General features: G+C 38.9%; 1 protein-coding gene across 1 annotated transcript in view; it reads right to left on the bottom strand.

Moving 5' to 3' along the window:
• The window catches only part of BCKDHB (branched chain keto acid dehydrogenase E1 subunit beta), a 321,362-nt gene that overhangs the window by 13,745 nt on the left and 284,881 nt on the right, over positions 1-22,736 (bottom strand). The gene's annotated exons all lie outside the window — the stretch shown is intronic.

Below are 22,736 nucleotides of genomic sequence, written 5' to 3'. Positions count from 1 at the left end.
ATGATTGGCCAAGTCTTCCCCCAACAGCATGGGGATGGGATAATCATCACAGACTGCAAAAGTCCATGTTCCTGACCAGCCCTTGTACTGGACATGCAACTTGACTGTAGGCAAATTGAAAGAGTTGGACTTGAAGGGTTGAACTGTTACTTGGATCTCTGGGTCGATTAAAGTGGGGTCCACTAAGGAAGCATGGATAGCTGACACTTGCGCTCTGGTGTCCCTCCACGCGGTGACCTTCTTTCTGCCCACACTCACAGTTTCCCTATCTGGGAGGCATCTGGGCCTGAGGACCTCTGGTGTGATTCCGGTGCAATGAACTGTAATCTGTTGGGGTTCTTGGCCTTTACATGCCCAGGCTCGTTATATTTAAAACATCGTCCATCTGACGGGTCACTGGGGCGAGGTGGGTTGCTGGAGAACGGTGTGGCGGGACGATAATGTGTCTGGAGTGTTCCTTGGGGTGTAGTTGGGACCTTGGGCTGCCCCCGGTAGTAGGGTATGGTCTGAGGTTTTCCCTTCTGGTATCCACTCCAACTGCGACCAGTTTTTTTCTTTTCTGCCACTTCCACCCATTTGGCTCCAATCTCCTCCGCCTCAATTACAGTTTTGGGCTTCCCATCTAGAATGTATCTGTCTACTTTCTCAGGAACACCCTCTAGGAACTGCTCCATTTGCATTAGGAAGGGCAAATCTTCTGGAGATCTTCTGATATCCAGGCATCCCAATGTTTCCCAATGTGGTAGGCATGTCGGGTAAATGACACGTCTGGTTTCCACCTTAGGGATCTGAACCGCCGACGGGAATACTCAGGTGTTAGCCCCATTCTGACTCCCGCCTGGGTGTTAAACAGTTCATACTTGTTCATGTGTTCCTTATGCATTTCAGCTGCCACCTCGGCTAAGGGTCCACTGAGCTGCGGCCTCAGCTCTACCATGTATTGGTCTGTAGAGATGCTGTACCCAAGGCAGGCCCTTTCCAAGTTTTCTAAGAAGGCCTTGATATCATTGCCACCTTGTAGGTGGGGAACTTCCTGGGATGTGAAATGGTACCTGGAGAAGGATTGCTAGGGTTTGTTGGTATATTCTGCTGAGCCTTTGCCTTCTCCGTCTCCAGTGCATGCTTCCTCTCTTTTTCCTTTTCCTCCTCAGCATGCTTCCTCTCTTTTTCCTTCTCCTCCAGTTCTCTTTCCCTTGCCTCCATAGCTCTCCTGTGGGCAGCCTCTTTGGCTTTTTCTGCCTTGGGTTCTGTCATCGTAGCCTCTCTGTTTTAAACTAACTTTACACCCGAGAGACCCCCTAAAATTATTCTTACCAGATTAGGTTAAAAACTTCCTCAAGGTACAAACTTTGCCTTGTCCTTGAACCCTTTACTGCCACCACCAAGCGTGTTAAACAAAGAACTTTGAAAGAGCCCACTTGGAGACGTCTTTCCCCAAAATATCCCCCCAAGCCTATACCCCCTTTCCTGTGGAAGGCTTGATAAAAATCCTCACCAATTTGCACAGGTGAACACAGACCCAAACCCTTGGAGCTTAAGAACAATGAAAAAACAATTCGGTTCTTAAAAGAAGAATTTTAATTAAAGAAAAGGTAAAAGAATCACCTCTGTAAAATCAGGATGGTAAATACCCTACAGGGTAATCAGATTCAAAACATAGAGAATCCCTCTAGGCAAAACCGAAAGTTACAAAAAGACACAAAAACAGGTATATACATTCCTTTCAGCACAGCTATTTTACCAGCCATTTAAACAAAAGAAAATCTAACGCATTTCTAGCTAGATTGCTTACTAACTTTTTACAGGAGTTCTGAAGAGCATTCCTGATCTGTTCCCAGCAAAAGCATCACACAGACAGACAGAGCTTTTGTTCCCCCCCACCCCTCCAGCTTTGAAAGTAACTTTTCTCCTCACTGGTCATTTTGGTCAGGTGCCAGCGAGGTTATCTTCGCTTCTTAACCCTTTACAGGTGAAAGGGTTTTTGCCTCTGGCCAGGAGGGATTTTATAGATCTTTATACAGAAAGGTGGTTATCCTTCCCTTTATATTTATGACAGGCCTAGTGGTTGGAACAGAGGTCAAAGCCAGGTGTAGGATCAGGACTGGGCCCAGGGTGGCTCTGGAATCGGATATAGGGACAGGCTCGAGTCAGAACAGACATCGAAGCTCTAGACAAGCCAGAATGAGTACTGTAGCCAGGTCGAAGCTGGGCGGTCAGAGTCCAGGGACAAGTTCAGTCAGTACCATAGTTGGGCTCCAGGTACACGCCAAAGATCAAGGCCTGGTAATCAGAGTTTGAGGTCAGCAAGCAGGAAGGAGGCTGCTGCAGGTCAGTAATGGAGCTGGAGCAAGGAAAAGACTGAAACAGGGCTCAGGCAAGTCTGCGGAACGAACAGGAACAGGATCAAAAGCAGGCTGGGAGCCTTAAGAGTCTGTTACACTGCAAGGCTGCAGGAGGGCTACTGGCCAGGTAATGCTAATTTTAGGAAGAAAAGATGTAATGATATCTTTTTTTTTCAGCCAAATAAATAAGATTTTTCCACAAGATTACAGATTATGAAATGGATTATCTGATAGGTTACTGACTTGCTGATTGCAACCCAAGCAAATAAGATGACTTCGAGGAGTATATAGGACAAGTCACTAGTAAATCTTCAGTATTAGTAAGTCTTTCATGCAGGTGAACATCTCTCTTCATATTGTCTATCAGCATATTCTACACTTTCAGCCCATCAACCCCATATAAAGGGTGGTCTTGAAGAAAACTTAATTCTCCATGGGACTTAAATAACATATTTTACATGGATTCTTGTTCACAGCTGCTGTATAATAATATAAGACTGTATGAGGATAACCAAAGCAGCCTGATGGACAATATGACATTGCAACATCTGTTGTACATATTGTTGCGCCAGACAATTTGCACCTGTGTCGCCATATTGTACAGAAAATGGGCCTGGAAGCATAATATGCACAGGAATCTAATCTCTTATAAAGAGCTGATGTGCGAAAGCCTGTTTTACAAGTCTATTTGGGAAATTGGTACATTGAACATATGCACAAAGCTTCTCCCACTCTCACCCCTCCACACTCATAGAAATATAACAGGCCTCATTTTGATGTCAATGGAGTTATTCCATATTTACCTTGGAGGTGAGAGAACAAAATTTGTCCCAAAGAATTTTTGTACACAATGCTAAGGCCTTAGGTATCCCTGCATATGTTTAGATAAAATTATTCTACAATGAACAATTCCAGAAACCCGATACCTTCTGAAAGAAAGGTTTCAGAGTAGCAGCCGGGTTAGTCTGTATCCGTAAAAAGAAAAGGAGTACTTGTGGCACCTTAGAGACTAACAAATTTATTAGAACATAAGTTTTCGTGAGCTACAGCCCACTTCATGCATACTTCATCGTATGCATCCGATGAACTATCCGATGAAGTGAGCTGTAGCTCATGAAAGTTTATGCTCTAATAAATTTGTTAGTCTCTAAGGTGCCAAAAGTACTCCTTTTCTTTCTTCTGAAAGAAAAGTGCTTAGGACAAGACAGAGCTAAACATTCAACACTAGAAATTCAATACTTCTGTGAGGTGAAGTAAGTATCTGGCTTATGAGTCAGTGTAGGTACTTCTGAAAATATGTTTGGAAGAGAGCCAGGCAGCTATTTGGTATTATAATGATAAATAAAACTTTGTCAGACTTTTAAAAATAAAAGAACATATCATCCTCTCCTTTGAGGAAATGTTTAAAAAGGGACATATGTAGCTGAGAATTCACATTAAAAAAATGGCAGTGATACATATGAAAAGTGTCCAGATAAGACACAAAATCATTCCCCACAAGCTAAAATTTTGGGGATGAAATTCTGGTCCCAATCAAGTAAGTGGGAGTTTTGCCATTGACTTTAAATCAGGCCAAGATTTCACTCTAAAACTTAATAGGAGAATACCTGGTCACACTGTAAAGCTACCCATGCACTCTAATCTTAACTATGTGGCCATTTAGATGCATTTAAGGGGAGTGTTTCAAAAGTGACTCAGAGATTTAGGAGCAGAAATCCCTTTGAAAATTCTTCTCAAAATTCACAAAGTGATCACGCTAACCAAGCACTTCAGAACAAAACTGCGTCCTATCTTTACAAATGGTAAATGCAAGGATTTGCTAAACTTTTCACGATTATATTCTAAATTTGTTTTCTGCGTCAGATAATCTCCCTTTTTGATTTTTCTTCTCCCACTATTATACATTTTTAGCATGCTGCCGTAGAAAACTTTCACAAAGATTACTCTCTAAGATGCCACAAGGACTCCATTTCTTTTGCAGATTTGACCTGATTCAGCAGAGTGCGTAAGCACATACCAAACTTTAAACCAGGTGAGTAATCACATTGAAGTCAATGGGACTATTCAGGTGTTTAAAGTTAAGCATAAGTTGAGTACCTTGCTGAATTGGGGCCACTGTTATTGGACAGAAATTCTGAATAATATATTAGAAGTTATAGATATTTGCAAAGAGACATGATTAACATGATAAAACTATTAAACTAATACATGTTTTAAAATACATTATGTTGAATATGAATATTCCCCATCCCTTTCCAACCTGCAAGAGATTAAAATCACTGCAGTTCTTTCCAAAAACTTCACAAATTGGACTAAGTGCTTATATGCATCTGGTTATTAACTGAAGACTATTTAGAAATATTCCCACAGTCCCTCACCTGACAGGTAATTTGCAGCATCTGATATACAGATTTCAGAGTAGCAGCCGTGTTAGTCTGTATTTGCAAAAAGAAAAGGAGTACTTGTGGCACCTTAGCGACTAACAAATTTATTTGAGCATAAGCTTTCGTGAGCTACAGCTCACTTCATCGGATGCATCTGATATACAGAGTTACACATGCAAATGCTTGGCTGCAAATTGATACTGGGTTGCTTTCCAGACTTCTGGGAAATGGTGGACTGGTTCTGTGAGTAGCAAATTATGCGTTACTTAGTTAAAGGAAGAGCAGGAAAGAAAGAGAAGACACACAAAGGGAGATGATATTTTTCCTTTAAGTATCCCACTTTTGTGTCTTTTATTCTTTTCCTTTCCCCACCTTCATCCATGTGTTTATGATCCATTTCTCATCCTCTCTTGCTATATATAAACAATAGCAGACAATACAGAAATATTTTCATTTTTTAAAGTTACCTCAGCATTTGACGTCTTTTTAAACTCCATGTTATTGATGTAATATTCTGTGTCCCTGTGGGCACATTCTTGCTCTCAGTTATTATTTTACAGCACTTAGTGGTGTGCAAGGCACTTCATAGAAAAAGTAAAAACCCAAGGTCCTTATCCCAAAATGATTATACAATAAATTTTAGCTGTGATACAAGTGAGAAGAATAAATACACAGAAGTGGAGATGGTGGTGGGCAGCACAAAGGTTACAGCAAGATCACAGAATTACTCAGTTACTGGATGGGTACATCTTGATGGCTCTGTAACAATTTTTTTTTTAAAGTAGGAACACACTTCTTTTTAGTGTCAAAGCAAAAATTAATTTTAAGGAGGGGTATGCACAAGGAGAGGATGGCAATATTTTTGTCATCTCTTCTACTATTAGATATTTTCTGATATGTATACAACAGGAATCACAATAACCACAATGCCAAGATCTTTTACATTGTAAGTAAAATAATATTTCTTTTTTTTTTAAAAGAGGTTAATTTTTTTTTTACTAGATGGTCCAAATTGTTAAATTTGGAGGGAGCAGATGGCAGGCTGTTCAGATCTATAAATTCCATTTGTCTCATTGGACAGATAGGGACTGGCTGCAAAAGTCAGCACCAGTTCTCAACTTTTTTGAAGTTTGGGCACGTCAGGGTTCCCTCCCCACTCTGAACTCTAGGGTACAGATGTGGGGATCCGCATGAAAGACCCCCTAAGCTTATTTTTACCAGCTTAGGTTAAAACTTCCCCAACGCACAAATTCTTTGCCCTTGGAGGGTATGCTGCTATCACCAAGTGATTTAACAAAGCCTCCCCAGGAAAGGGGGTGTAAGGGAAATCAGTCAGGTTCTTAAAAGAAGGATTTTATTTAAAAAAAGGTAAAAATCACCTCTGTAAAATCAGGATGGAAATAACTTTACAGGGTAACAAAAGATTCAAAAACACAGCAGAACTTCCTCTAGGCTTAGTTTCAAAGTTACAAAAAACAGGACTAAACCTCCCTCCAGCAAAGGAAAAATTCACAAGCAGAACAAAAGATAATCTAACATGCCTTGCCTGGCTTTTACTTACAATTTTTGTAACATGAGAGACTTTTAGGATGGTTTATAGGACAAGGTGTTTTCTGACCTGATGCTTCTCTGCTTCCCAAGAGAACACACAAAACACAGCCTTCTCCCCCCAAGATTTGAAAGTATCTTCTTTCTCCGTTGGTCCTTTTGGTCAGGTGCCAACCAGGTTATTTGAGCGTCCTAACCCCTTACAGGTAAGGAGGAATTTTAGGCTACCCTTAGCCATATGGTTATGACAGAGCATATTGGATTTGGGAGTTTAGTTAGTTAGGTCAGATCTATAGGTTTGAAAAGGCTACTGGAGTCCAAAAACTTTTCAGAGAGACAAGTCAAATTTGCTTTAGAGATTCACTATGTTTTATGGTATTTTCTAATATATGTTTGTCATAAATCACATATGTGCAGAGTTGAAGAACAAACTTTTGCATCTCATATTTCTCTGCTGAAATGCCATCACGCACTTCTGCACTCACTTTACCTAGAATTCCTCAATTTAACTTATCACAGGCCATTTAGTGACCTAACAATGAGTTGAATCTTATCTGTTAAGACACATTATACTTGAAGAAATTTCTTTTCTATGTGAAATATTCCTGCATAAGAAATAAATCCGATAAAAAAAGATTGCTAAGAAATTTTCAGCATTCTAAAGACTTAGCTGATAAAATGCAAATTACTTTTAAGTCTGTTTCATGCAAACTCAAATTAATAAAAGTCAGATATTTTAATATTTAAAAGATAGAATTCTTGCTCTTTATATCAGAATTTGTATGCATCCGATGAAGTGAGCTGTAGCTCACAAAAGCTTATGCTCTAATAAATTTGTTAGTCTCTAAGGTGCCACAAGTACTCCTGTTCTTTTTGTTTAAACAGTTTACCTTCAAAATAAGAAAAACGGCAAATATCTCAAATTTCCAAAGAGGCTGAAGTGCCTCAAGTTTGGAGCACAAAACCTTTCCTTACAGCTGAAACCACCAGATGTTGTGAGTTTGTAAATGGAATTTGCTTTGACTACATGTATATAGTTATATTCTTATGAACGACCACTTGTTCCATGAGCTGTGTAAGTACTGTACTTGTGAAATTTATTTCCTTTAAGTTATGGTATTTTTGAAGGGAGAAAACTAATATTTTTTAATTTGCTTGGCAACAACTAACTTCAAATACTTATTGAAAACCTATTCCTGATAGATCTAGGAACCATAATTTTTTTCAACAGAGGGAATTTGCAATGATTTGTCAAAAAGCAATTGAACTCCACCAGAAGTATTTCTGCTATCTATAATAGCATGGATAAAGTCATGGTGAGACCCTAGAACGAGGGATTCTCCAGTAGGTGCACAGTCACTATAACTGCTCCTATGCCACTATCCTCATAGTTTTCAGCGAAAAAAGGTGAAGAGAAGTATGTTGGAAGTAGAAAGGTGTGATTAGGGGAGTGGCCAGATGGTAATGAACTCCAGCAATCCCCAACTGGCATACACCAGAGGCAAACTTTAGAGCAGACTCCAGTCTGTTCTAAATTGCTCCTGGGCCAAATCTCAGATTCCCACTCTTGCGGGACACTCAGCATAAAATAGGCACTCCTATTTACTTTCTCACCTAACACAAGAACAAGGGGACACTCAATGCAATTGAAAGAACAAATTTAAAGCAAAAAATACTTGTTTTTACATGAACAACAGAATATCAACCTGTGAAACTCATTGCCACAAGATTTTGAGACCAAGAGGGCATTTGTTGTCAAAAAAGATTGGCCATACTGGGTGACAGCACACAGATCAACACAAAAAAGTGTAATGTAATTTATATAAATAATGAGAACATCCACAGTTACCAACTAGATAATATATAAAATACACAGCAATAATTAAGAATTAGAGATATAAATCTTTGTGTTTAATTGCATAATCCAAATGCTACCTGACTAGGATTACAAAGAAATCTCTCTCAGAGGAAGGCTATTAAATAATTGTCCACTTTTGCGTCTTCCTGTCAAGCATTTTCTTGGATAGGATACTGGGCTAGACAGAGTACTGGTCAGATCCAGTATCTCAATTCCTATGTTACTACCCTAGGTTCTTGTGTTATTAGAACTTTAACTTTTGAGCCAAATTTTGTCAAAATTCTCCACCTTAAAATTAAATGTCCTTATTTTTTCCTGAACTTAATTTCCTTGTGTTCTTAAAAAGAAAGGAAAAGAAAAAGGGAGTAGTTTACTCTTTCAGAGGGGTCAGGCATTCAAACATCTCACTGTCTGTAAGAATTCTGCACATCCTTCAGAAACAGCACATACGCTGCGCTGGTCTGGGGCTTGTGGGAAATTGGGGAAGTGGCATGGAATGGTATGTGGGAGGGTTTGGCTGTACTGGGGGGCAGCATACAGCTCACACAAAATATATAATGTAATAATGTAAATTCAAAAGCAGAGATGATCTGAAAACAAATCTTATCTTTTTGTTCAAAATAGATGAGGTCCCTAATACATAAATCCCATAATAAAGCAGGAACAGATCATCAAACTACTAGCTGGAAACTCTATAGGAACACAAGAAAGGCCAATCATTTTTGGAAATTCATTTCCACAGCCATCAGCATTACAGGCAGTCTTCGACTTTACGACATTTGATTTACAACAAACGGCACTTAGGACATTTCTGAATTGACTCCCTGATTTGACTTAGGATAATTGGTTTTGACTTAATGACGCTCGGTCCCGCAATGGAGTGTATTGCAGTTCCGAGTTATGATGTTTCCACTTACGACGCAATTTTCAGGAAGCAATTGTGTTGTAAGTCTTAGGACTGCCTGTATTAAATTTGGACCTGAAACAATAATAATTTTAAGAGCTGTCATTTGCCTCCCATCTGTTTTTTAACTGGATGGTCCATTTTTTAAGCAGACTGTCACTGTCCTGGCTTTTAAAAACTATCTTTTTTTCCTGGCTTCCATTCAGTCTTCTGTTCAAATGGCATCTCTTTCATGCTACATGCCCAGATTCCTGAACTACCTATTCCTGTAAATCACCGGTTGGAAGAGCTGGCTCCCGAAGCAGCTGAAAAATAGCACAGAAACAAGGCAGTGAACCAGCAGCAGGATAACTAAGCACATGGATGATAAATATTTTTAAAAACTGATGCAAAATTTCTGATCCTTTCGCATGTGTCACAGCCTTTAGGGCACTGTGAGACATGTTGATCAGCACCACCAACACCTGCTCTCCCTCAGAATGAACCCTCACCTGTGGGTAGATCTGTTCCAGTCCCCGTTCAGCTCATGAAATCCTTTGGTGGCAGAAAGAAAATGTTTTATTTAAACACGAAAAGTTGTAAAAAGAGACACAATGGGGGAAAACAAAATACTAATGAATGATTAATGCCCACAAACAGCAGCAATTAAGACAACTCAGGTAAGCATTCCAAAACATTAAAACATTCTTTCTCATACATATTAGTACTTTGCAAGAATCTAGCACCTAGAATACTGTGTCCATATATGGGCACCTCATTACCAGGAAGATGTAGACAAACTGGATGTTGTCCACAGTAGAGCAGTAAAAATAGTGAAGGATGCTGGAGGAATACAGTTCTAAGGAAAAGAAAGAAATAGAGTATGTATAACTTAGCTTGTCTAATGACAGGTTTCAGAATAGCAGCTGTGTTAGTCTGTATCTGCAAAAAGAAAAGCAATACTTGTGGCACCTTAGAGACTAACAAATTTATTTGAGCATAAGCTTTCGTGAGCTACAGCTTCATCGGATGCATGCAGTGGAAAATAAAGTGGGGAGATTTTATATACATAGAGAACATGAAAGAATGGGTGTTACCATACAGATTATAACAAGAGGGATCAGATAAGGTGAGCTATTACCAGCAGGAGAGTGGGGGGACGGGACGGGGGACCTTTTGTAGTGATAATCAAGGTGGGCCATTTCCAGCAGTTGACAAGAACGTCTGAGGAACAGTAGGGGGGGAATAAACCAGGGGAAATAGTTTTACTTTGTGTAATGACTCATCCACTCCCAGTCTTTATTCAAGTCTAAGTTAACTGTATCCAGTTTGCAAATTAATTCCAATTCAGCAGTTTCTCGTTGGAGTCTGTTTTTGAAGTTTTTTTGTTGAAGAATTGCCACTTTTAGGTCTGTAATCGAATGACCAAAGAGATTCAAGTGTTCTCTGACTGGTTTTTGAATGTTACAATTTTTGACGTCTGATTTGTGTCCATTTATTCTTTTACATAGAAACTGTCCAGTTTGGCCAATGTACATGGAAGAGGGGCATTGCTGGCACATGATGGCATATATCACATTGTTAGATGCGCTCGTGAACGAGCCTCTAATACTGTGGCTGATGTGGTTCCTCCCTTCCTCCCCCCGCTCTCCTGCTGGTAATAGCTCACCTTACCTGATCACTCTTGTTATAGTCTATATGGTAACACACATTGTTTCATGTTCTCTCTGTAAATAAAATCTCCCCACTTTATTTTCCACTGCATGCATCCGATGAAGTGAGCTGTAGCTAAATTTGTTAGTCTCTAAGGTGCCACAAGTACTCCTTTTCTTTTAGCTTGTCTAAATAATGACTAAAGGAAGCAGGAGGATATGATAAGAGTACAAATATTTGAATGGTGTAAATGTCAGAGAGGTAGAGAGGGCTACCTGGGATCAAATGAAGAAAAATGAAAATTTAGGATAAATTTAGGAAATACTTCTCAACTGATAGATAACACAGACTGTTTACTAGTCTCCAAAGGGGAGTGGTGGGAACCTTATCCTTTAAGATATTTAAAACTAGACTGGATGAAGAAGTAGGGAAATGTCCTGCAGGAAACGATCCTTCACTAGTAATGGCATGAATGCAATAGGCTTTGCATGCTGTACTTTCTATGATACTATAATGCAGGATTGACACTTTTTTTTAAATCCTGTGATATACCAGAGGTTAGATTAGATGATCTAGTGGTCCCTTCTGGCCTTAGACTCTATGACTCTTATTTGAAGTGGGATGGTTCCTTGGTTCGTAACAATGGGAAGCTAGACATCTTGGGAGTAGAGCTGTACAAAAATTGATAAATGTCAGTGACACCACATTGCCCTGGTGTCTGTGAAAAAAGTGAAACCTTTTCTGTGCATGTCAAATTCCTTTTCTTTGTCACAAAAACAAACCAATAAAAATCCCCCTCTTCCCCCCATCCCTCCCCAAAACCCTCCGCCCACTTTTGCATGTAGAAAACATCGTCATGACTATTTTGACTATAAAATGGCCAACATGCTCAGTGAAAATGATATACGATTAAAATATACCCCTGGATAAATTTGCCCTAGGGTAACTTGAATGATTTTTACCCCCGAAATGATTCACTGGCAGAAACAATAAAGTTTTGCCCTGGCAAGTTGACAGTTTGTATGATATGGGGCATGACTCTTCTCCACAAAATCTACTGCACAGGACAAAGGAGGGTCCCTGCATGGAGGGTCTCCAGAACACTAATACGAGGGTGCAACAGGACCCCAGATTGCCAGAAGAAACTCTTACCTTAAGGTAATGATGATTTTTAAAAATGTATTTCTTTCTTCGGAGGATGAATGCTTACCCTGCTGATGGCCACTTCCCAGTGACCATTCTACACAAATAATACCCAGAATTGATTTTTGGCCCCTCAGCACTTGCCCAGATCTAGATGAAATCTGGATACCATCTAAAGTCTACCTCCCAAACCACATATACTCTATACTATGTATCTGAAGTCTCCTTTAAGATTCTTTGGGGGTCAATCTTTTGTAAAATATAAGAATGCTGATGGAGCTCCTGAAATAAGTTAATGACAATAGTGGTGGAAGAAAAAAGGGACAAATTACAATACATAGATGTATTTATAAGCAAAAAAGGGAACCTGAATGCCAGGAGTGCATATCTTCTCCCTCAGCTATACCCCCTGGTATCACACCATTAGGATAACTAACTTGAACTCATAACTTTTACTCATACATTTATTTAATACAAAGTGACACATTTTCTCTCTCTGTGTCTGTGATTTAATACCATTACTAATTGTTACTAAGGTCTTGAATGGTTTATCTATTGAAAATCATAGCCATTTGCTACAATGCCAGCCTCCAAACTCTATACACATACTAAAATGTCCTACATGTCACAGAACCATTCCAATTTACAACACGAAAATAAACCCACAGAGAAGAACCTCAGCAGATCTGCAAACTCCAAAGAGTAGGGCAGTAGCCTGAAGAAATATTTAAAGAGACATAGCAAAGCCAAAGCATGCTCTTCAGTGTGTGGACAGAAACAGAACATTATTACTGTGCAGAATTTTTAATGTGCAATCAGCAAAAATGTGGCAAAATCAGTATGGCAAAAACTAACTGTATCAGTGGATGCTTAAGTATATATATGAAATGTCTGCACATGTACTGGGTTCAAGGGCCTTAGAAAAGACTGCTGCACATTTTCATACACTGTGGTAGGGCCTTAGTACTGCTTATGTAAGAATTAATACAAGGATCTACATACACTCTATAGACTTAAAGATGATAACTTCATCTGGCTTTGGCCCAAGTCTGACAAAGTATCTGCAGAGCTTCGTTTTATTTTGTTTTTATTTCTTCAGTTGATATTTCTAACCACATCTACTCAAGCCTGGATCCTGAAAACAGTTATGCATGTGCTTTACTTTAAGCAGATGAACAAATCCACTGGACTATTACCCTGCATACACTACTTATGTGTGTAAATATTTGCAGAATTGGTGGCTTATTTACCACTAGCATTTTTTTCTCATGGCTGAACAACATGATACATATTTGCTCACTCTTTGTGGTAAGTGAGGATCTTATCCCTTTCCTGCTCTTTTTAATTACAGAGAGGATATTGTATTAATAATTAAACTCATATTTTTCTATTTAATATTATCACCAGGCAGGGCCCACAATCCTATTTTAAAATATTTCAAAATCATTTTCTGATTAAGTTAAATGTGCCAGAAAGAACACTGAAAGAACTTGCATTTAGAGTTTTAATAGCTAGTGAATAGCAGGTGAATGACATGTTTATTTTCACAGCTGTCTATGCAAATCAGGCTTCCCTGCAATGAAGCACCTTGCCAATCTACATATCCTGCATTTCATACCCTTCCTAGGGGGAGTAACACTTTACTCATCACATGCTAACAATACTCTAAGGAGAAGTACTTCTAGTTAGTTTTATGATGTAATTTTGGACAATACATTTCCCATTTTGTTCTACCAAGATGAGTTTTTTGACAGCATACCATGCTGATCAATTTGTCACAAAACGTGAACCTAAATTATTTTGTAAATTTAATATAGTCAATCTAATATTTTTCACATTAGCCATTTTTCACTCGTTGTTAAGACATTTAACCTCTCAAAAAAGGGCCCAAATTCTCCCATGGAAATCCATGTATGGAGGAAACCCTCTATGCATAGATGTCTCTGACTATGATGAAGTTGTGGAGTTATCTTTTGGTGATCTTCCATAACACTTTTTAAGAACATAAGTTCCATAAAATGCATTCAGAAATGACAAAGAAGGAAAAATAGGTTCTCTTTAAATTATCCTTCTAAAAATTGTTTATATGTTTATCTTCAAACTGAGAGCATATTTCTTCAGGTTTCCACTATAACTATCACTCTCACAGATCTTGGGAGACGGTCCAGTCTTTGCTTACAGACAGTCTGTAGCAACCAACCTGAAGCAAATTCTCACCAACAAGCACACATCACATAACAAAAACACTAACCCAGGAACCTATCCTTGCAACAAAGCCTGTTGCCAACTCTGTCCACACATCTATTCAGGAGACACCATCATAGGACCTAATCACACCAGCCACACTATCAGAGGCTCATTCACCCGCACATCTACCAATGTGATATTTGCCATCATGAGCCAGCAATGCCCCTCTGCCATGTACATTGGCCAAACCGGACAGTCTCTATGTAAAAGAATGAATGGACACAAATCAGACGTCAAGAATTACAACATTCAAAAACCAGTCGGAGAACACTTCAATCTCTTTGGTCACTCGATTACAGACCTAAAAGTTGCAATACTACAACAAAAAACCCGTCAAAAACAGACTCCAACGAGAAACTGCTGAATTGGAATTAATTTGCAAACTGGACACCATTAAATTAGGCTTGAATAGAGACTGGGAGTGGATGGGTCATTACACAAAGTAAAACTATTTCCCCATGCTTATTTTTCCCCCTACTGTTACTTACACCTTCTTGTCAACTGTTGTAAATGTGCCATCCTGATTATCACTACAAAAGGTTTTTTTTTTCTCCTGCTGATGGTAGCTCACCTTAACTGATCACTCTCATTATAGTGAGTATGGCAACACCCATTTTTTCATGTTCTCTGTGTGTGTATATCTCCTACTGTATTTTCCACTGCATGCATCCGATGAAGTGGGTTTTAGCCCCCGAAAGCTTATGCTCAAATAAATGTGTTAGACGCTGTGGTGTCACAAGTACTCCTCGTTCTTTTTTTTAAATCTATGTATTTCAAATTAATTTGCTTGACTTTTCAGAACAATTGGCTGAAATACTCCAACATAGAAAGCTAAAGAAAATCTCACATTAAATATACTTTTGTACAATAGCAAAATCAACTGTTATGATATTTATTCTGATCACTGTACCGATGACTCAACTCTGATATTGAAGAATCCTATAAAATTTAATGGAGATGAAAACGACAGGGTTTTACAGAAACTAAACAGGATTCCATAGCAAATTACACTAAAAAACATATTGAATTTGATAGAAAATTAAAACTTGTGTATAGAATGTTCACACCAATGTACAGAATTTAACAGAGAATTCTATCCTTACTATAGAATGCTATAAGTTAATTTAAAAATTTAATAGCAAGGTTATCATTTCTTATTGAATTATGCGGGACTTTCCCATAAGTAGGTGCTTTTCTGACTTCTTGTAGAGATGCACTTTTCTGACAGTTTTAATCACTTTTCCCTACAACCCCTATATTATTTTCCCAGACAATATGTTGCATAGCTGCTTCTTTGTAAAAATATACACTGAAGAGCATTAGTCTTATTGTCCCATTCATCTAAACAGTAGGACTCTGAGACCCTGAGATACACAACTAGCAAAACATTAATGCTTTATTTATTTTTTATTCATTTTTTTAAAAAGGTATGATGAGAAGCTTGGCTACTGTATAACAAATTACATATGCAACTGAAATATTTTCTGTATAAAGTACTTCATAAAACTGTCTACACAATTTAACATTCTATTACTGTACTTTACACAGAAATTTAAATAAGGCGCCTGGTTTTCACATGTGTTCAATGCACAACAAAGTCCATGGATGTTAATGGAAGTTGCAGGGTGCTCAGCACCATCACTTATTTAGGTGCCTAAATATGAATGTTAGGAGCCACTCAATAATTAAGGCCACAAACCAACACAGACCTAAGGATGGGATTCACTTTATGCACTGAGTCTCACTGAAGTATTTGCTGAAACAAGCTTAAGTATGTAATTTTGGATTACGTCCTGAGAATTACTGTTTCAAAAACTAATTTCAGAGTTAAGAGATAGTGATCTGAAATTTATGTATGTTAAATGAATTATACAATTCTGATTTCTGCCCCTTTAATAAAATTAGTCTGCCATACAGCCAAAACCATAAGTAAGTCTTTTTATGTAACCTTCCACCAAAAATGTTATCAATCACGTAAAGAATATTGTTAATGAACAAGCTGATTAAAATGTGGAATATCCATGTAGCTACGCTAATTGTCATGAAACAACTGGGACCATTTTCTTCTATTTCCTAAAATATCATTTAAAACCTGAAGTTGTTGCATATTCAAGTAGAATGAGATACAAAAATTTAAATTGGTAATATTTCAAAAAGAAGGATAACATAACCTCCTGAGGTGTTCTACCTCATGTCGACAATTACTATCTGATCAGGAGTAATAAATTTAGCAAATCTTTCCATACAAGCCATGTTCTTTGACCATATATTCTTAAAAAGACTTAGCCTCATCTCCTTCCTATTCCTCTAAACCCTGAGTTGCCAAGTGGATTTATTTTCTCCTGTTAGCTGTATGTCCAGAGAACTGAGAAGACACTTCACTAGGAATGAACAAGAACAGAATATAGCACAACAGTATAAATAAGAATCTCTGAAGTGTTAATTTACAGATATTTAAAGTCCACACTCCAGTTGAGCAAATGTTTAAAACTATACTTGAATAAACTTCCATTGAGCTGAGGCATTATTTTTCTTACATAATTGCTAAATATCAAGGAGTTTGTATTTTAACAAAATGTTTCCCATTATTTAAATTAGTATGCTACTTCTGCTCAATGTATTCAAATAATTGCCATCAAATTATTTGAGGGAATAATTCATTCTTATATGGGTACTATGTTCCATGACAGTGAATGTTATCACAAACACAGATTTTTGATATCAGTGAAAGACATAGGCAAGGAGTAGATGAGATTTTTTTTAAAGGTTTAACTTTAACAACTTAATTGATAAATATCAGGGACAGAAAACGAAATGCAAATGTTCAATAGGTATTTCATTAAAACAGGATACTTTTTAAATATTTGCTTCTGAATGGCAATTGCTTTTTCAATATTAAACATTTTTTAAAATACATTAAGCTTCTCATTTTATGTAATTCCTAAGTACTGTAATTACACAGTAGCAAAAACTCAAACCATTTGTGACCATAAGGAAATGTGATATATGATCAGAAGCATAAAGAGAAACCAACTAAAGATTCCCTGGAACTCTCAGCTTTTATTTAGGTTCATTTCCCTTATTTGTTGCCAAACCCACTGTTGTTATGATCAGAGTTCCATCCATAAAGTCACCATCAATAACAGAGTCAAGGATTAGGTGCATTGATAACAATGTTCTCTTCCAGCTGTGCAACAACAAAATAAAAACAAACATTTTAAAGAATGGCTGCCCATTATGGAAAACTTCTACTTTAGCCACTCCATATGTCAGAACCTCTCTCAATCGTCAGACCACCATGCTATGTCCAGCTGAATGGATGATCTTCACAAAATTGCTGAGAGAAGCAGGACAAATTTATGTAACGTGAAGTTTAAGGAGAAGCTAATGCTGACAGCAACAGTCTGACAAACCTCCATAGAGGGACACTACAATAGCAGTAGTAGCATGCTTTTGGCAGGGAGTTCAGATCCATCAAGAGAGAATAAACCACATATGGTTAAAAATAAGAGCCAAATAGAGAGAATGGGTAATTTCTTAGATGTAAATTTGTTTACTTAAGTTTTCACACCACAAATCTGTAGGTTGCTGTAGGGTTTTTCTTGCACATCCATGATGAGTGAGGCAGTTCTAGATTTTGTATACAACAGCCAATAGAAATACATTCAACAAATTCCAGCAGAGCTTGCTAACAATTAAAGGAAAAAGATCCTCAATTAGTTGGCATAGCACTATTGACTTCAATTAAGCTACACCAGTTTATTCCAATAGAAAATCTTGTCCTAAGTATCCAATCTTGACATTTTTATTATTAACTTTAACTATATATAAACATGTACATAAACACACACACACACACAGAGGTCCTCTTGAGAAGTGTATTCACAAGCCATGAGGAAACAAGCTTATAAAGAATTCCAGGGTTTCTTTAGAACTTAGTGTTTATATTCAGTACTGACAGATGCAATGAGCACATTTTCCGGTCCACGGTAAAATCAATATTATTTTGAATGTTGTGGAGAAATAGGGGGTTTCTGTGAACAGGATATATATTTTTTCATGACACATCTGCTTATTTGAGTGGTCACCGCTAAGTACAGGGAGGAAGGAAAGCTTAGCATTTAGTGGTTAATAAACAATTGCAGACTGGAAGACCTGTTGACCAAACAAAGCAATGGGTAATGTTGAAACAGCGTCTGGCAAACAAGCATGCTGAAGTTCAAATTGTAGTTTTTTGTCAATTTCTTACCATCTAAAATGCTTCCAATTGTAGTTACCAGCTACCTTCTGATGGATTTCCCCCCGTTTGCTGTTTTGATACAGATGCTTTAGGCCCTTTTCTCTTTGTTTTATTCCTGTAAAACTGAAATATGTGCCTGAATTCCTGGTATCTTAGCTCTCATCTACTGCTATTTTACTGCTCTTCTCACAACCATGCTATGATATCCTTTTTTGTTTCTTTCTAAGGAAGCTGACTATAAGTAAAGTTAAGCACTGGAATAGGCTTCCAAGGGAAATTATGTAATCCCTGTCAGTTCAGGTTTTAAAAACCCGGTTAGACAAACATGTCACGGAAGGTATGGGTATACTTGGCTCTTCCCTAGTGCATGATATATGGTCTAAAGGTCCCTTCCAACGTTACATTTCTATACTTCTTTTAAGATATATTTGGCTTTTCCTTTTTTGTGGGTTTTTCCTGTTTGGTGGGTGGCTTCAGACTGTATCAGCGGTGTGATTTTAATTATGTAAATTGTGGTAGACTGCCATGGCAGTGGGCAACTAATAAATCTGTTAAATAATAATAGGATAAAACAAAATAAGAGTGTACGCTGATTAAAAAGGAAAAATAAAGAAAATTTTTGGGGTTATGTCAGGGGTTATTTTTGATTAAGAAAAATGTAAAATAATTTATGCTAAAGGGAATACACTTAAAACTTCTGAATTTTATTCTTAATAATTATATAAAAAGTTATGGTATATTAGAGTATATCTGATAAATTGAATCTATCTTAGATGCCTAAATACTTTATTTATTAACCATATGGCTTTAGGACAATTTATACATGTACTAAGTCTATAAGTAACAATTTCTGTGCCATTTCTGACATCAGGCTCCCATCCTTACAGCATTAAAAAGGATGCCATTAGATTACCACTGGTGAAATGCCCACCCCCCAACCCTGCTGGTGGATGTTTGATTTGACCAGCAGTGGAAAGACATCCCTGGGGTCCTCAGAAGAGGCAGGAAGGGAAGGGCAGGCTTGTCTGTTTCTGAGCCTTTCCTACTCCCACTCCCACCCTTGAGGTCCAGAACAGATGGTTGGGAAGAGGGTCAAGGTAAGAGGAGAAAATTTTCACCCCTCCCAGCTGTCACTGTCTTGCCTAGGCTGTGGAGGGGGAGAAAAGAGTTAACTGCCTCTCTTGCCCCTCCCTTTCCTGTTTGCAAAATCCTCAGGGCAGGCAGCAGCTGCTCTGTTGCTGTTGTTGCCCCACCGTCCCTACACTGTAGTGGAGGTATATTTTAAACTGTGTTTCCAACATGTGGCCAGTCTGAGCAACCACCAGTTTTTGACAGCAGCAACGAATATTTTCCTTGGGAAAATTTGACAGTGTGGCCAGTGGGTTTTTTTACCTTCCTGGTAGCATCATGGAGACATGGCTTTAGGTTAACAAGCAGTAAAGACAGGATTTAAAAGTTGTTTGGTTGTAGTTTCTGCCCAAACTGCAGCCAGTGTCCAGTGTGGGTGAGAGGCTCAGAGGTGCCAGATGCCAGAGGTAAGCATGAGATCTGGGAGATAGCTGTTGGACCCTATTTACCTAGAGGAATGTAGAGCTGCTGACCATGAAGGATTAAATGCCATGCCCATATCTTTTTCCAGCCCTTCCCTCAGGGCACAGTTTATTAAACAAGAAGCTCACAAAGTAGCAGAGAACAAAGCCATTCCTGTGACCAGCAAAGGCTACAGTGGTCCACAGGCAGAAAGACTGGCTAACCCGACTCCATTCCTCCACAAGCAATCACAGAAGCCAACTTCCTTTCTGCAGCTCTCCTCCTGCTGAGCTTTCCCAGTCTTTTATTGGGATCACCTGACCCCCTTCCCAGATATTTTTCAGAACTGAACAAAGCTAGCTGGCCCGAGGCCCCCTTAAAGGTGCTGCCCGTCTCTGAAGAGATACCTTAAATCTTCCTAGTGTTGTAGAGATATCTTAAATGTTTACAAACTGAGGCACCCTTCATGTGTACCCTCATTTCCCTTAATAGGAGGACAGGGACGGAGAGAAAATCCAGATGTGGTCTGAAGCCTAGAGTTGCTGAAGAAGGCCATCCCTAAATACTGGTTATTTGACATGTAACCAGTTAACACCACACTGGATCCAAATAAATGCCTGGTACTTTGGGAGGTTTGTACTCCCATTAGAGTTAAAAGTTAAAAAAGTTACAGCCTGACACTTTAAAATCCATCCCTGTATATTTCATTCTTCTGTGTGTCCTGACCAACTGCTAACTGCAATTAAACTTAAGTTTAATTAAACTGTATTTGCAGTTTGATTGCAAAAGGGCTTTGGACCTTTCAAACTTCCAGACTGTCTGCTGCATTTAATAAATTTAGTGTAATTTTCTTTTATAATTGTCTATTAAGGTAAACATGTATAAAACCTTGTTAAATGTGTTTGAGGATTATATAGAGGTGGATAGCATCCGATGAAGTGAGCTGTAGCTCACGAAAGCTTATGCTCTAATAAATTTGTTAGTCTCCAAGGTGCCACAAGTACTCCTTTTCTTATTGCCACTGTATGGTGATTGGGACACCCTGTGTCCTTTAGTGTGCCATGTTTTCTGGAGCCCTGATAATCCACAGAGCAGTTTCTAAAAGTACATGATATTTTAGATTAATCCACTTGATAAACTAAACAAATCATTCTTCTATTGGGAGTTAGTGCTTGCCTAAGAAATGGAATCTAGTTGGCAGCAGAGATTTCTTAACATTCTAATTAGGAAGTAAAGTGTTGTTAAGGAAAAGTTAGTATATGTGACTTCATTTTGGTTTAGGGCCCACCATTGTCTAAAAGCAAGCACATCATGCACCAGGAGGAGCGTTCCTTAGATACTGCATTCCTGAGAAAACCCTTCCCCTTGTTTCCAGCCTGTCTCGACTCCCGGTTTCTGTTCTTTGTCTGTTCCTAACTCCCTGCTTCCTGGCCTAGTGATGTGGATCTCCCATCCTTCCTAAAAACACCATCCTAGCCACTATGGATGTAGAAGCCCTCTACACCAACATTCCACACAAAGATGGACTACAAGCCGTCAGGAACAGTATCCCCGATACTGTCACGGCTAACCTGGTGGCTGAACTTTGTGACTTTGTCCTGACCCATAACTATTTCACATTTGGTGACAATGTATACCTCCAAATCAGCGGCACTGCAATGGGTACCCGTATGGCCCCACAGTATGCCAACATTTTTATGGCTGACTTAGGACAACGCTTCCTCAGCTCTCGTCCCCTAATGCCCCTACTCTATTTGCGCTACATTGATGACATCTTCATCATCTGGACCCATAGAAAAGAAGCTCTTGAGGAATTCCACCATGATTTCAACAATTTCCATCCCACCATCAACCTCAGCCTGGACCAGTCCACACAAGAGATCCACTTCCTGGACACTACGGTGCTAATAAGCGATGGTCACATAAACACCACCCTATATCGGAAACCTACTGACCGCTATTCCTACCTACATGCCTCTAGCTTTCATCCAGATCATACCACTCGATCCATTGTCTACAGCCAAGCGCTACGATATAACCGCATTTGCTCCAACCCCTCAGACAGAGACAAACACCTACAAGATCTCTATCATGCATTCCTACAACTACAATACCCACCTGCTGAAGTGAAGAAACAGATTGACAGAGCCAGAAGAGTACCCAGAAGTCACCTACTACAGGACAGGCCCAACAAAGAAAACAACAGAACGCCACTAGCCATCACCTTCAGCCCCCAACTAAAACCTCTCCAACGCATCATCAAGGATCTACAACCTATCCTGAAGGACGACCCATCACTCTCACAGATCTTGGGAGACAGACCAGTCCTTCCTTACAGACAGCCCCCCAATCTGAAGCAAATACTCACCAGCAACCACACACCACACAACAGAACCACTAACCCAGGAACCTATCCTTGCAACAAAGCCCGTTGCCAACTCTGTCCACATATCTATTCAGGGGATACCATCATAGGGCCTAATCACATCAGCCACACTATCAGAGGCTCGTTCACCTGCGCATCTACCAATGTGATATATGCCATCATGTGCCAGCAATGCCCCTCTGCCATGTACATTGGCCAAACTGGACAGTCTCTACGTAAAAGAATGAATGGACACAAATCAGACGTCAAGAATTATAACATTCAAAAACCAGTTGGAGAACACTTCAATCTCTCTGGTCACTCGATCACAGACCTAAGAGTGGCTATACTTCAACAAAAAAGCTTCAAAAACAGACTCCAACGAGAGACTGCTGAATTGGAATTAATTTGCAAACTGGATACAATTAACTTAGGCTTGAATAGAGACTGGGAATGGATGAGTCATTACACAAAGTAAAACTACTTCCCCATGGTATTTCTCCCTCCCCCCCACCCCCCCCACTGTTCCTCTGATATTCTCGT

Source organism: Dermochelys coriacea, chromosome 3 (assembly GCF_009764565.3).
Source record: "Dermochelys coriacea isolate rDerCor1 chromosome 3, rDerCor1.pri.v4, whole genome shotgun sequence".
In the NCBI taxonomy this organism is placed as follows: Eukaryota; Metazoa; Chordata; order Testudines; family Dermochelyidae; genus Dermochelys; species Dermochelys coriacea.
This window is presented reverse-complemented; position numbering and strand designations above follow the sequence as displayed.